Raw genomic sequence first — 15,301 nt, forward strand, 5'->3', positions numbered from 1 at the left:
ATATGGGCCGGGTGCTGGCAGGTGGGACTAGATTGGTTTGGGAATATCTGGTTGGCATGGACGGGTTGGACTGAAGGGTCTGTTTCCATGCTGTACATCTCTATGACTCTATGTTTCTACCCAGTCTCAAACATGGGAGATGATCAGAGCAAGCTGTGAACTGAATCTGCCCAGAACCTGCTCTAGTTTCCATGTCAAAAGTTTTTGGCATTGAGCTTGTTTAACGAGTTCAGTCAGATTGAAAGCTGGATATTAATGAGGTGAGTTGTGGCATTAATGAGGTGTCTAACAAGTAATAATGTCTTGTTACATCACACAGCTACCTAGTGAGAAACTCACTTTGCAAAAAACATAAAAGACAGAACGAGATTCACTTGGCATCGAAATAGGCCTTGCTGACACATCACCACAGCAAGGCCTGTTTCGATGCCAGGTGAATCTCATTCTGTCTGATTGGCATGGATGGGTTGGACCAAAGGGTCTGTTTCCATGCTGTACATCTCTATGACTCTATGTTTCTACCCAGTCTCAAACATGGGAGATGATCAGATGACACCTCACCACAGCCCAGGTCACTCAGACCCATATCACATACAACCCAAGAGGTCAGAGCTTCTTGCTGGGTCCCTGGGAATGGACAATCGAAGAGCATCAATTCGCACAGCACGAGAAGAGGGTATTGATTGGTCAGGCCATTGTTGGTGTGGAGATATGCCGCGGGAGCAGTTAACTGTCAATTGTCATTCTCAGACTAGGGCCCGGAGGTCTCTGATTGGTCAGGAAGTTGTCATGGGAATGCAATAGGAACCTTGTATTCCATCTTCAATTATTCACGTTTGCCATTGCAGCAACCTGATCCTCTGAGTAAAGGTTTCTGTGGAACTTTGACAACTGGGCTAACGTTCAATCACCGGTCTTGTTTATGTGCCAGGAGAAACCCAAAATTAACCTCTCACCGTCTACCCCCCTCACCACACATACAACCTCTCATTTCTTGAAGGAATCTGGATGTTTAACTGTTCATTTAGTGTGAAATGAAACAACTGCAGAATTAAAGGAATCTCCCCTCTGAATTCCAGTAACATCTGGAATCATTAATTCATCCCTCAGATCGTTCAGCTAAGTCACCGTGTTTGTCTCAGACAGACACATTATCCAAATTTCCCTGTTTACTCAATCTGGAGATTGTGATGTGAAGGCTGTTTGAGAGATGTTTTCGTTCTTTATCACTGACCATTACACATTCCTGATGACTATATAAGCCCACATGTCGACTTTACTATTTAATGTTGTGTGGAGATGAGTTCATATGTAAACGAGATATTTTGATGCTTAATTGTAAAGGATGACGAATGATTAACCCTCGACCAGCAGCAGCAACAGCAGATTATCCGACCATGATTACAATGCCATTTGTGGGATCTTGCTGTGTCCGACCTGGCAGTCACACTTGCTTCCACTTGACCATGTGGTAAATGTCTTTCGTTAACTGTCCAGTTCATCGGGACTGTCCTCAACTCATGACAACTGCTACATAAACACAAGCCCCTCTATTATTGCTTTGGGACGGCTAGCATTCTTATCCTGAGGGCTTAAAGTGGTCTAAAGTATAAGGTCAAATCTGGAGCAGCTGGAGAAGGAAGGCAAAAGCTGGGGAATAGTAACTGCCAGGAGGGCTGTTGGACAGGAAGGGAGGTGTGATGATGGGAAGAGTGAGACCACCAACAATTAAAACACAAGCAGGAGGGTAAACTGCAGTGACTGAATGCAGTAACCAGCGTTGGTCAATCAGCAACAGTTAAAAACGACACAACGCCTGATTACAGTCCAACAGCATTATTTGAAAGTACAAGCTTTTACAGCACTGCTTTTTCGTCAGGTAACTAGTGGGGCAGGATACACAGGACACAGAATTTATAGTAAAAGGTCAAATTTCATGACAACTGATGTAATGTATTCGACAAACCTAGATTGCTGTTAAGTCTTTAATCACTTCGAATGGGGATGCAGGTTCCCATTGATTAATATGTAAATCCCAGAACTTCATTCAAGTCACAGTCCCGCCATAACTTAAAGTTTTATTTAAAAAGTGACATCTCAGCTCAGGAAATGCATTAAAGGTGTAAGGTTAGGGTCTGTCTGTATCCCAACTTGGAATCAGACCGGTTTGATTTGTAAGAAGTCTCATGGATTGATTGCCGACAGATTGTGTGCTTTTCGAACAAAATAGAATGTATCTGCAAATACAAATTCACTCCATCGACTTATATATGTGTGTGTGTGTGCGTGTGTGTGTAGGAGTGTCTGTGTGTCTGCGTCTGTCTGTCTGTGTGTATAGTGCAGTGGGGTCACCTGTAATGTGACATGAATTTAAGGTCCCAGTTGAGGCCATTCCCATGGATACCGAACCTGGCTATCGGCCTTTGCTCAGCCACTTTTCATTGTTGGAGAAAGTGAGGACTGCAGATGCTAGAGATCAGAGCGGAAAAATGTGTTTTTGGAAAAGTGCAGCAGGTCAGGCAGCATCCAAGGAACGGGGGAATCGACGTTTCGGGCACGGGCCCTTCTTCAGGAATGAGGAAGGTGTGCCAAGCAGACTAAGATAAAAGGTAGGGAGGAGGGACTGAGGGGGGGGGGGGGGGGGGGGGGGGTGGGGGGCAGTGGCGTTGGGAATGCGATAGCTGGAAGGAGGTTAAGGTGAGGCTGATAGGCCAGAGAGGGGGGTGGGGGCTGAGAGGTCAGGAAGAAGATTGCAGGTCAAGAAGGAGGTACTGAGTCCGAGGGTTGGGACTGAGATAAGGTGAGGGGAGGGGAAATGAGGAAGCTGGAGAAATCTGAGTTCATCCCCTTGTGGTTGGAAGTTTCCTAGGCGGAAGATGAGGCACTCTTCCTCCAGGCGTCGTGTTTCCATGGTCTGTCTCCCCCTACTTGCAGAACGTTTCAGAGAACACCTCTGGGACACCCGCACCAACCAACCCAACCGCCCCGTGGCTGAACAATTTAACTCCCCCTCCCACTCTGCCAAGGACATGCAGGTCCTGGGCCGCCTTCATCGCTTGACCATGGCAACATAGGGAAGGTCTTGGCAAGGTGCTCATCCTCATTGATAACAAGTTGCAGGCTGTAAAGAACATGGCATAGTTTCTCAGCTCTGGGGAAGTACTGGACAACGAAGGGTACCTTATCAGTTGCATCCTGCATCTGTCTCCTGAGGAGGTCATTATGGTTTCTTGTTGTTGCACGTCGGAACTGGCGGTCGATGAGTTGAGCATCGTATCCTGTTCTTATGGTTGTATCCTTCGGCACCTTCAGGTGTCCATCACGTTCCTCTTCATCTGAACAGATCCTGTGTATGTGTGTAGGGCTTGTCCGTAAGGGATGTCTGTTTTTGTATGTTTAGGGTGAAAGCTAGAGAAATGTAGCAGCTTGGGGCATTGATGGGTTTGCAATAGAGTGAGCTACTGAGGTGCCCATCTTTGAGGGAGATGCATGTATCCAAGAATGAGACAGAAACCGAAGAGTGGCCCATAGTAAATCTGATGGTGGGGTGAAACTTGCTAATGTCACTGTGTAGTTGTTTCAGTGACCCCCTTGCTACGGGATCAGAGGAAGAAAATGTCGTCAATATGTCTGGTATATAGCGTTGGTTGGAAATCCTGTGCAGCAAAGAAGTCTTGTTCGAACCTGTGCATGAAAATGTTGGCATATTGGGGTGCAAGTTTGGTCTCCATGGCTGTTCTGTGTGTCTGGATGAAGAACTGGTTGTCAAAGCTGAAGGCATTGTGGTCAAGGATGAAGTGGACGAGTTGTTGGACGGTGCTTGGAGAATGACAGTTGTTGGTGTTGAGTACTGAGGCTGTTGCCGCGATGCCGTCATTGTGGGGGATGCTGGTGTAGAGTGCGGAAACGTCCATTGTGATGAGGAATGTTCTTGGTTCGACTGGTCCATGAGTGCTGAGTTTGTGTAAGAAATCTGTAGTGTCACGGCAGACACGGGGGGTCCCCTGTACAATGGGATTCAAGATACTGTCAGCATAGCCAGGGAGGTTCTCACACAGGGCCTATTTGCTGATATGATATTTGCAGGCTGTGAAGAACATGGCATAGTTTCTCAGCTCTGGGGAAGTACTGGACAACGAAGGGTACCTTATCAGTTGCATCCTGCATCTGTCTCCTGAGGAGGGTGTCCTGGTGTTTTGGCTTTGTGTATCTTTGGAAGTTCCCCATGTGAGAGGTATGTGAGAGGTGTGTAGGGTGCTCTGAAGGACTGGATGACAAGTGATTAAAGACTTAACAGCAATCTACGTTTGTTCAATATGTCGCATCAGTTGTACGACACTTTGATCTTTTACAATAAATTCTGTGTCCTATGATCTTACCCCACTAGCTACCTGACAAAGGAGCAGCACTCCAAAAGCTAGTGATTCCAAATAAACCTGTTGGACTATAACCTGGTGTTATGTGATTTTTAGCTTTGTCCACCCCAGTCCAACACTGGCACCTCCACATAATGAGCACAAGAGTAATGATCATGATGAAAGCTTTAAGGGTGGGAGAGACTCAGGCAGGAGTCGAGTCTGATGCTGCCAAAGGTATGGCTAGTGTAGAGAACAGAGAGTGGAGTATCTTCAAGGAGGAGGGGGATGGATATTGAAAATCATGAACCTCTCAAGTTCAGAATGCTGATGTTGAACTCAATCAAGTATTGGAAAGCAAATGGGGATGTCGAAGTTCTATCTCACAGAATGGCAGCATTATTACTGTGTGTGGAAGGAGTCCACTCAACTTGTTGCACCTGCACCAACAGTCTAATTACAATGGAAAGAGACTGTTAATCTTTAAATAAATGTATTAAATTTATTAATCTTTAAATAAATGTATAATCTTTACATAAATATATGATTCTTAAATTTAACAGGATATTTAACCTCCAGCCTTGTCCAAGTGAAGCCACTGTCAGATTGTGGCTTCACTTGGACAAGGTTGGAGGTTAAATATCCTGTTAAATTTAAGAATCATATATTTATGTAAAGATTACACATTTATTTAAAGATTATACATGTATTTAAAAAGAAATGAGCTCTGGAAGTTAATGGAACTACACATCTTGGCTTCAGTGCAGAAATATGTCTCTACTTGACCGTCACCAATGACCCATCAAGATTCACAGGGTAGGGAGCGGCTGTATGGTCAGTTCTCGGAAGACTAAGTGCATAATAGATTTTTAGACCTCCTAGATTTGGCTTGTGGAATAAGCAGGGTTAATTAACAATCTTGGTTTGAAAGGTGCTTTCGGCAAAGGTAACCACAACATGATAAGATTCTTCATTGGAGTCGAAGGTAAAGTAGTCTAATCAGAAACTAGGGTCATAAATCAAAACAATGCAAATTATAACAGTATGAGGGACGAGTTGGCTGTAATAGGCTCAGTGACTTCATCACAAGGTGAGACAGTGACCAGGTAATGACTAGCACTTAATGAACAAATGCACAGGTTGCAGAAATCATACATCCCTCTGGGTGAAAAGTACACAAATAGAGAAAGGGCCAGTCATGATTAACAGAGGAATTTAGAGATAGCATTCGATCTAACAGAAATCATGTAAAATTTCTTGTAAAAGTAGTAAACCTGAGGACTGGGAGTGCATTAGAATTTAGCAAAGAAGGACCAAGAGGTTGAATAAGAGGGAAAAAAAAGAGTAAACTTGCAACAAACATTAAAACAGGATGTAAGAGCATCTTTAAGTATTTAAAAAGAAAAAAAAACACATGCAATAAACCCCTTACAATGCAAAAATGGGAGAATTAATAATGGAGAACAATGAAAAGGCAGAATAATTAGACAACTACATCTATTCTGCCTTCACTGAAGAAGACACAAAAAAGCCTCTCAAAAGTACAATAAAACAAGGGTCTTTTGGGAAGGAGGAATTGAAGCAGGTTAGGATTGATGAAAAAAAGTGAGGAGAAAATAATAAGACTGAAACCTGATGGACCTCCAGAACCTGGTAATCCCTCCGTGGCATGGACTGGGAAGCCCAGAGTGGGACTTTGGTGATGGGATGCTGGAGCAGTGGAACAGGAAGCGTTGGACTCTCTTTAAGTTATCTTTTTCCATTTTATTGTATTTCACAACATCCTTCCTATAGCAGGGAGATTAAAATTACATGCAGTATTCCAAAATTGGCTTAACCAATGTCCTGTACAGCTGTAAGATGACCTCCCAACTCATATATTCAATGCCCTGACCAATGAAGGCAAGCATACGAAATGTCTTCTTCACTATGCTCTACTTTCAAGGAGCAATGAGCCTGCACTCCAAGCTCTCTTTGTTCAGTAACACTCCCTAGGACCTTACCAGTAAGTGTATAAGTCCTGCTAAGGTTTGTTTTCCCAAACTGCAGCATCTCGCATTTATCTAAATTAAACTCCATCTGCCACTCCTCAGCCCATCTGATCAAGATCCCATTCTTTGCTGTCCACTTTCTCTCTAATTTTGGCATCATTTGCAAACTTCCTAACTGTACCTCTTATGCTCACATCCAAATCATTTCTGTAAATGACAAAAAGTCGAGGACCCAGCACCGATCCTTGTGGCACTCCACTGGTCACAGGCCTCCAGTCTGAAAAACAACCCTCCCCACCACCCTCTGTCTTCTACCTTCAAGCCAGTTCTGTATCCAAATGGCTAGTTCTCCCTATATTTCATATGAATGAAACCTTGCTAACTAGTCTACCATGTCGAACGCCATATAGATCACATCCATCAGTCTGCCCTTACCAATCCTCTTCATTACTTCAATGGGCTGACTGGCCTGCTTCCACACTGTAGGGTTTGTATGATGCCTTTTTGTTCTTCATGTTAATGTGTGCCTGCTGGCTAGAAAGTTATTGCAAACAATTGCACGATTGACTCATTTTGAATTTATTGAAGCATGGTTACTCTAAGTTTAAATCAAAGTTCATAAAGAATTCAAAGTTTGAAGTGAGCAGAAGTAAGATACAAAGGATTAAATTGAAAATTTAATGACTCCCAGTTGGAGATGGTGGATAGGCTTTGGGGAGTCAGGTGGTGAGTTTCTTAGTGCTGTATTCCTAACCTCTGACCTGCTCTTGTTGCCACTATAATATGGCAAGCCCAGTTGAATTTCTGGTTAACGATAACCCCCAGGATTATGGTAGCAGGGGATTCAGTGATGGTAACACCATTGAATGTCAAGAGAGCGGTGTTTGGATTGTATCTTGTTGGAGATGGTCACTGCCTGGCATTTGTGTGGCGCGAAGGTTACTTGGCACCTATCATCCCAAATCTGTAAATGACCTGCTGACTGTGGGGATACACTGCTTCAGTATCTGAGGAGTTGCAAACAGAATCAAACACAATGCAAGCACTCCCATTCGAAACCTCACCTTGGATGGAAAGCCTGAGGTGAAGATATTTGAGCCCAAGACGTTGCCCTCAGGCACCAGAGCAGATTTCGTCTAGGCCCAAGACGTTAACTCCTTCCCTAATGTTAGCATCCTCATCCTACCACGGTAGTACACTCCTGAAACTCTTTACCCCTCAGATTTACACCCTTTTGTGTTTCTCCACTGTTCTCCCTTCGGGTACCTGAGCCCTGTGCCTTCCCCTTCTCTTTTAAGCCCCTCCTGTTTGACCAAGTAATCACTGGCTATATAATTTCTTGGCAAAGAAGGATACTTGAAAGGAGTGAAGAAATAAGAAAGATTAAAGAAGAGAGCAGGAAATGTTCTGTAAGTGATCATTTTGGCAGCATGCAAGTATTTTAAAAACTAAAATGTGTTATTTGTGTGTTCCAGTAAACAGAGCACCATGAAGAGTCTCCAGAGATGATTCTGTGGATTGGTTCTTGGAGAAAGCCCAGTATTCAGTCTCAAAGATCAACACGGAGCAGTCAAGATCGTGGGATAGATCAATGTGGAGCCCAGGAGGTTACTGACTGCAAGTCCCAAAGCAGCTTTTTGCAAAGAATCAAAATTACTCACTTTTGGATAAATATTTACCGTTTGCATCAGTGTATTTTACACTCCAAAGCAATGTACAACAGTACTGGATATGGATAGAAGCACCTGAAATTCCCACTTCTTCAACCCAACTTCCCACTTCCTCAACTCCCACTTCGTCACTTCATCAATCCCAAGTTCCCACTTCGTCAACCCCGTTTTCCAATTCCTCAACTCTATATTCCCACTTCCTCCACCTGCTACTCTACCTCCTCACTGAACCCCTCAGTCCACACTTTTCCAGTCCCCATCAATCCAATTTCCAACCTTCTCATTGTTTCTTTCCACCACTTACCCTCCTTATCACCATATCAGTCAATCCTTCGTCTCTCTCCTCCAGCCATTTGTCCTGTCCAGTTCCCGGGGACAATAACTCGACATAGGACTCTACAATAGAGTAGAAACCGGAGCCTATGGTTACGAGTTTGGACTGGAAACCTTCTAATAATTGGTTCAAATCCAACAAAGACAAAGTTGTGAAATTCCATTCAATAAGTCTGGAGCTGGTGAAATTGCAATGGATTCACTAAAGTTCACTAGATAAGAGAACTGTCAATGATACTCTATTCTATTCAGTTTGGCTGAACCAGGACAATCAAATTCTACATTTCTCACTGACCATCTCCACAGTTCAAAAAGCATTTTCCCAGGGTTAGTCTGATGATGACCATTGTCAATTATTAGAAAAGCCTATCTGGCTCACTAATGTTCTTTAGGGAAGGAAACCTCCTTCCTTCCCTGGTCTGTCCTACATGTAATGTTCATAAGTGTCCTCTTGGCAATTCAGAATGGGCAATTTCTGATGAAGAGCTTATGCTTGAAATATCGACGCTCCTGCTCCTCGGATGTTGCCTGACCGGCCGTGCTTTTCCAGCGCCACACTCTTCAATTCTGATCTGAGCACCTGCAGTCCTCACTTTCACCTAAAACTGCTAGCCCAGCCAGTGACACCCACATCCTGTGTGTGAACCATCAAAAACACCTACAGAGTCCTTTTGAAGTCTGCTGTTTCTTCCAAAGCTTAAATTCTCACACCTTCGTTGTTTGTTGGCAAACTTCTGGGGTTTCGACAGTCTTTACATGTTTGGTTTGTTTCTCCCAGAAACCCGTCTAGACCATTGAAGGTGTATAGTCACGTAACATCACACACTTTCTGTTTGGGCTTGTAAATTGTTTGTGCACCATCTCTACTTTTCAACCTTTGAGCTGAACAGAGCTGGAACTTACCAGGAGCCCCATGCTCACCTATGGAGACTCTTTGCCAGTATTGCAACACCTTCTTCTGCACGTCACTGTGTTGCTCTGAGCTGTGTATCTGTGCGACCCTCAAGATGGCGTCGCCGGCAAGTGCTCGGGTTCCTAAGCCTGTCCACTCCAGACCGCTGCTCCCTCCCTTCTTGCTTTACCTTTGCTGACCTCTTCCTTTTTCTTTTTCCTTCATCTTCTTCCTGTCAGCGGTGGTGGAGAAGGTGACATCTTAGAGGAGGGCGGCTGGAGCGGGACTCTTGGTGAGTCAGCGGCCTGGGCGGCCCTGGCCTAGCAGTGGAGTCGAGGAGCCTGGCTGTGATAGGCCCATCAGGGATCGGGTCCTCCAGATGTTGGCCAGGCAGCGGTTGCAGAAGTGGCGGTGGTGGTGCTGTATACGCTGAGCAGGGACTCCTGGTGGCAGAGCCTGGTTGTGGTAGGCCGAAAGCCAGGGACTCCTGGTTATCAAGGAGGTGGCTGTGGCAGCAGAGCAGGGTGGCTCCAGGTGGGGGAGGCGGGGGAGGGGGGAGGGGGTGGGGGGTGGGGGGGATCCAGAATTGCCACCTGGTCAGGAAGAGTGGTAACTGGTGGGTCTGGCACGGGCAGCAGGGAGGCCATAGTGGAGGGTTGGCAGCACAGATGTCATCGGTGAACCAGCTCAGGCCTCGTGGCGACAGAATGAAAATGGATTCTTTTTCAGTGGTGTCTTTTTATTCTTAGAGTTTTCAAAATGGCGTTGGATCATGGTGACAGGTGAAGCTCTTTGCTGTATTTTACTGTATTATTTGCTGTGAAATGCAGGTGAGAATTAAACATTCAATTCATTCCTGCGCTGGGGAGAGCTTCATTACACTCTCTTTAAGAGTAGACAAGGTTTTTTTTTTCCCCGGATGGGGAGTCCAAAACGAGAGGGCATAGGTTTAGGGTGAGAGGGGAAATGTTTAAAATGGATCAAAGGGGCAACTTTTTCACACAGAGGGTGGTATGTGTATGGAATGAGCTGCCAGAGGATGTGGTGGAGGCTGGTACAATTGCAACATTTAAAAGGCATCTGGATGGGTATATGAATAGGAAGGGTTTGGAGGGATAGTGCTGGCAAGTGGGACTGGATTAATTTAGGACATCTGGTCGTCAGGGACTGTTTCCATGCAGTACATCTTTATGACTGTATAACTGTCTCCTCATTCAATATTATACTTGAAGGATCTGTGGAACATGAAAAACATTGGAACAGTAAAAGGTCTTGATTGGTTGATTTATTGTTGTCACATGTACCGAGATACAGTGAAAAGTGTTGTTTTATGTGCTCTACAGGCAGATTGAACCATACAAGGTGCATCAAGGTAGCAGAGAAGGTGCAGAGAGAGAGAGAGAGAGAGAGAGAGACAGCAAGACAAAGAGAAAGAGAGAAAGAGAGAGAGAGAGAGATCAGAATTAACATTTGAGAGGTCTGTTCAAAAGTCTGATAACAGCGGGGAAGAAGTTGTTCTTGAATCTGTTCAAATGTGTATTCAAACTTTTATATCTTCTGCGAGATGGAAGAGGATGGTAACGAGTATAACTGGGGTAGGAGGGGTCTTTGATGATGTTGGTTGCTTTCCCAAGGCAATGGGAAGTGTAGATGGAGTCAGGGATGGAAAACCGGTTTGCATGATGGACTGGGATAAGTTCACGGCTTGGGTCTTGGGGCAGAGTAGTTGACGTACCACACTGTGATGCATCCAGATAGGAAGCTTTCTACGGTGCATCTATAAAAATTGGTCAAATTCATTTTGGACAAGCTGAATTTCCTTAGCCTCCTGAAGAAGTAGAGATGTTGTTGTGCTTTCTTGATCGTTGCGTCGACAAGATTGGACCAAGACAGTGATTGTTGGTGATCGTTACTCCCAGGGACACGAAGCCCTCAACCATCTCCACCTCAGCACCATTGATGGCCCTCCACACCACTGCCTGAAGTTAATGACCAGCTCTTTCATTTTCCTGACAGTGAGGGACAGATTGTTGTGGTTACACCATACCAGTAAGCTCTCTATCTCTGTCCTGTATTCTGTCTTATCATTGTTTGAAATCAGATCATTGTTTGAACTCTACCACCAATATTGGTGTCATCTGCAAACTTACTAAAATTAGAACAGTTGTGCAAGGTTTGTGAAGGTTTGTAGCTCAGGTTGAGGTTTAGGGTGTAGGTTTGCTCGCTGAGCTGTAGATTTGATATCCAGACATTTCATTACCTGGCTAGGTAACATCATCAGTGGCGACCTCCAAGTGAAGCGAAGCTGTTGTCTCCTGCTTTCTATTTATATCTTTCTCCTGGATGGGGTTCCTGGGGTTTGTGGTGATGTCATTTCCTGTTCGTTTTCTGAGGGGTTGATAGATGGCATCTAGATCTATGTGTTTGTTTATGGCGTTGTGGTTGGAGTGCCAGGCCTCTAGGAATTCTCTGGCATGTCTTTGCTTAGTCTGTCCCAGGACAGATGTGTTGTCCCAGTCGAAATGGTGTTTTTTTTTCATCCGTATGTAGGGCTACGAGGGAGAGAGGGTCATGTCTTTTTGTGGCTAGCTGGTGTTCATGTATCCTGGTGGCTAACTTTCTTCCTGTTATCTAGTCATCTAGCCTACACATCTCTGAATTTCACCTGGCCAATTCACCTGACTTGCATTTCTTTGGATTGTGGGAAGAAACCCACACAGACATGGGGAGAATGTGCAAACTCCATACAGACAATCACCTGAGGCTAGAATTCAACCTGGGTCCTTAGCACTATGACGCTGTGCTAGCCACTGAACCAGCATGCTGCCCTCAACTCACATGAGCACAAAGTTACTGAAGGTACTGCAAGCAAATAACAAGATGATAGCCTCTACTCTTGTACTTCAAGAAAGAAATCTTGCACAATTGTACAGGGCTTTAGTGAGATCACACCTGAAGAAGGTAGCAGTTTTGGTCTCCATAGTTATGGTAGTGTAGACAGTAAGGCTGCTTACTCTCGCTGCGTAATCTAAAACAGGGAACAATCGCAGGCTCATTCCTGATGAAAGGCTTTTGCCTAAAACATCGATTTTCCTGCTCCTCAGATGCTGCTTGACCTATTGTGCTTTTCCAGCACCACTCTAATCTCGACAACAATCTCAGGCTAACAGGCCATTCATACAAGGCTGAACAAAGGAGATATTTCTTCTTCAGACCACAAGTGCGTCATTGGTTATAGTCTGCCACTGGGCTGGAAGGCCCTGGCTTCAAGACCAACTCCAGGACTTATTGACGCTTAATGAACTCAGCTGGGAGTGCTGACATGCCAGCTGGGATTGGTACTGGTCTGCAGCCTCGGTAAATGGGGCAAATTAACATGATGGTGGATGTGTGAACAATAAGCAGAGCCCAAATCAAAACTCATCTCAAGGGTCCAAAAGAAGACATTGCTATGATTAAAGTCTGACTCCAGGGACTCTTGAGATTTTAAAACAAATTTGGGTTCAGGGATATGACTGAACCAAGGCTTATTCATAATCTTTTCACCTGTCATCCAGTTCCTCTATCATTTGCCTATCTCCCTAAGTTCAACTTCAGGCATATGTCTTCCATAACGACAAAGCCAACACAAGGTTTTCAATGTATTAAAACTTCAGAGGTACAAAGTGAATAAGTGAACATCTTGAAATTTGTTTTTTTTTTCTCTCAGGTAACCAGCGGATGCAATTTTAAGATAGCTTCCAAAAGAACCAAAGATAAGGAGACTTTTCTTTAAAAAGCACAGTACACTTACTGAAAGGGTGGTGTTAGCAGATTCAATCATAACCTTCAAAGAGGGTAACTTTGGAGAAAGGGTGGGGCAATTACGTTGATTGGGTAGCTCTTTCCAGCAACCAGCACAGTCGCACTATGCTGAATGTAAACATCAACTGTCCTGCATTATTATGTGCATCCAGCTGTTGCATTTTGTGCATTATTAATGAAACACTACACGATCAAGAGCGTTATCTGTTTGAAGAGAGATCAAACCATCTGTGCTCTCAAGTATACACAGTTCCACACTGATGTTCAAAAGAGAAAGGACATTGGTCTAAAATTGTCAGCACTTGATGTAGAGGGGGCTGGCGTTGGACTGGGGTGGACGCAGTCAGAAGTCACATGACACCGAGTTATAACCCAACACGTTTATTTGAAATCATAAGGTCTTGGAGCTCTGCTGCTTCACTTGCTGAAGGAGTCGTGTTCCGAGGGCTTGTGGACTATAACCTGGCGTTGTCTGACTTCTGACTTTGTCAGATTACAAGGTCATTTCTATCACTTGTGTGAGGGGCTCTGATGGGCACAATTGTGTATCCTCTCCTACGTTGTCACAGAAACTACAGTCCAAGAAAGTTCATTATGTGCAATAAAGCACAAGACGACAGTCAAGGTCATGAATGGGCACGGTGGAAATACAGGCCTTTCCTTCGAGGTTTCCCTGATACTTTATGAACGGTTCAGCCAGAAGGTGGTTAATCTGTCAAAGTCATTACCACAGGACGCCAAGTCATGGTGTCTATTTAAGACAGAGATAAATAGATTCTTGATTAGTAGAGAGGGGGTTCAAAGGTTACAGGCAGAAGGCAGGAGAATAGGGTTGAGAAACTTATCAGCCATGATTGAATAGTGGAACAGACTCAATGGGCTGAATGGCCTAATTCTTCTTCATACAACATAAGGTCGAATGTTGAATGGTAGAGCAGGCCCAAGGCTGTGAATGCGTGCAAGTTGACCACAAAGCCTGTTGCAATTAGAGGCAGCCTCACAATATATTACAATTGTGCCTCCCTCCCCCTCTGTCAGGCAGTTGACTGTGGGGGTGGAGTTCTGCTCAAGAGACGCTGTCAGAACACTGAGCATCTTCAGCACCCTCTGTTTTCATTTGCAGCCCTCCCAAGTCTATCATGATCCAAGGTCAGAGTACGTTTAGTTTTGTTGGATTGAACCGCTGCCTTGGATAGATGCATTAAACAACTCCCAGTGTCAATTCCATTTGTGATTCAGGCTCTGCTCAAATCCCTGGGGGACTTCCATGCCTTGACAGAAGCCAGATTGAGCAGGCAAGTTGAATTCTGTCCTTTATTCACTGTAAGAGGAGCCTCTCGCTGCACATGTTTAGACCAGCTCCAGCTGTCACAGACTGAGGGGTAAACGTCAAACTGAGATTGTCAACATCGTTCTCAAGGGAACAAAGCTCAGCCAGCCCACTTCAACCACTTTTAGCGTTTGTACTCAGCGTTATTTATTCAACAGGACAGAGTCTGAGCATGTTTCTCTCTACAGTAGCAGAAATATTTATCTGACAACAGCATTTAACAGTCACATATGAGTTACTTGTTAACGTGGACAGGACTTGGGGGTGCAGAGTGCTTACTTCAGCTTTAACCTCTTCACCATCCCTCTCTCCTCCCCACAAGCCCCGACGAACAGAGCCAAAGGCTATACCAAAACCATAAGACATGGGAGAAGGCCATTCAGCCCATCAAGTCTGCTCTAATGGTCAAGAAAGGGAGCAAAGAGAAAGGAGCCAATTCTGATAGACCCTCTCCTCTATATCAGAGCATGCAAAGTCTGGTGAACCCCCTGTCACACTCTGGGGGTGGGCTAGAAGTTGTGTGAAGGATGGAGTGGTCTTCCCTGATAAAGAATATGTAAACATTATCCCTTACCTGTGTTTGCAGGAGATCATGCAAAACATCAAATGTCTGCCTTCTTTCCTGATTTGCGACAGTGACCTCACTTTCTAAACGTCCCCACTGGCTGTGACACACTCAGACACGTACTGAGAAGTGTGATTGATGTGATAAAAATGTAGCAATCTCTCTCTCTCTCCCCTCTCTGAGACCTGACCCTTTCCCATCACTAGCTGATGGCTGTACTGATGGTGCAAGGTTTGTAAGTGTCTTACATCGCAGCAATTAAACTTTCCAGGATTGTGTTGGGACATTTGTTCTTTTTGATGGATGATCTGTTAATGTAGTTGTTGTGTTTATTTCGGACTTTCTTTGTTTATTCATTGAC

The 15,301-nt window shown here is 44.6% G+C and overlaps 1 long non-coding RNA gene across 2 annotated transcripts in view; it reads right to left on the minus strand.

Moving 5' to 3' along the window:
* LOC140487678 (uncharacterized) overlaps window positions 1-15,100 on the minus strand; it is a 71,511-nt gene extending 56,411 nt beyond the window's left edge. For both annotated transcript variants that reach the window (XR_011962864.1, XR_011962863.1), the window contains exons 1-2: window positions 14,950-15,100; window positions 8,321-8,412 (exon numbers count right to left, since the gene is read on the minus strand). This is a non-coding gene — a long non-coding RNA (uncharacterized lncRNA). The remainder of the gene's footprint in view (window positions 1-8,320; window positions 8,413-14,949) is intronic.
* Window positions 15,101-15,301: the final 201 nt, after the last annotated feature.

The sequence above is a fragment of the Chiloscyllium punctatum genome, chromosome 17 (assembly GCF_047496795.1).
Source record: "Chiloscyllium punctatum isolate Juve2018m chromosome 17, sChiPun1.3, whole genome shotgun sequence".
NCBI lineage: Eukaryota > Metazoa > Chordata > Chondrichthyes > Orectolobiformes > Hemiscylliidae > Chiloscyllium > Chiloscyllium punctatum.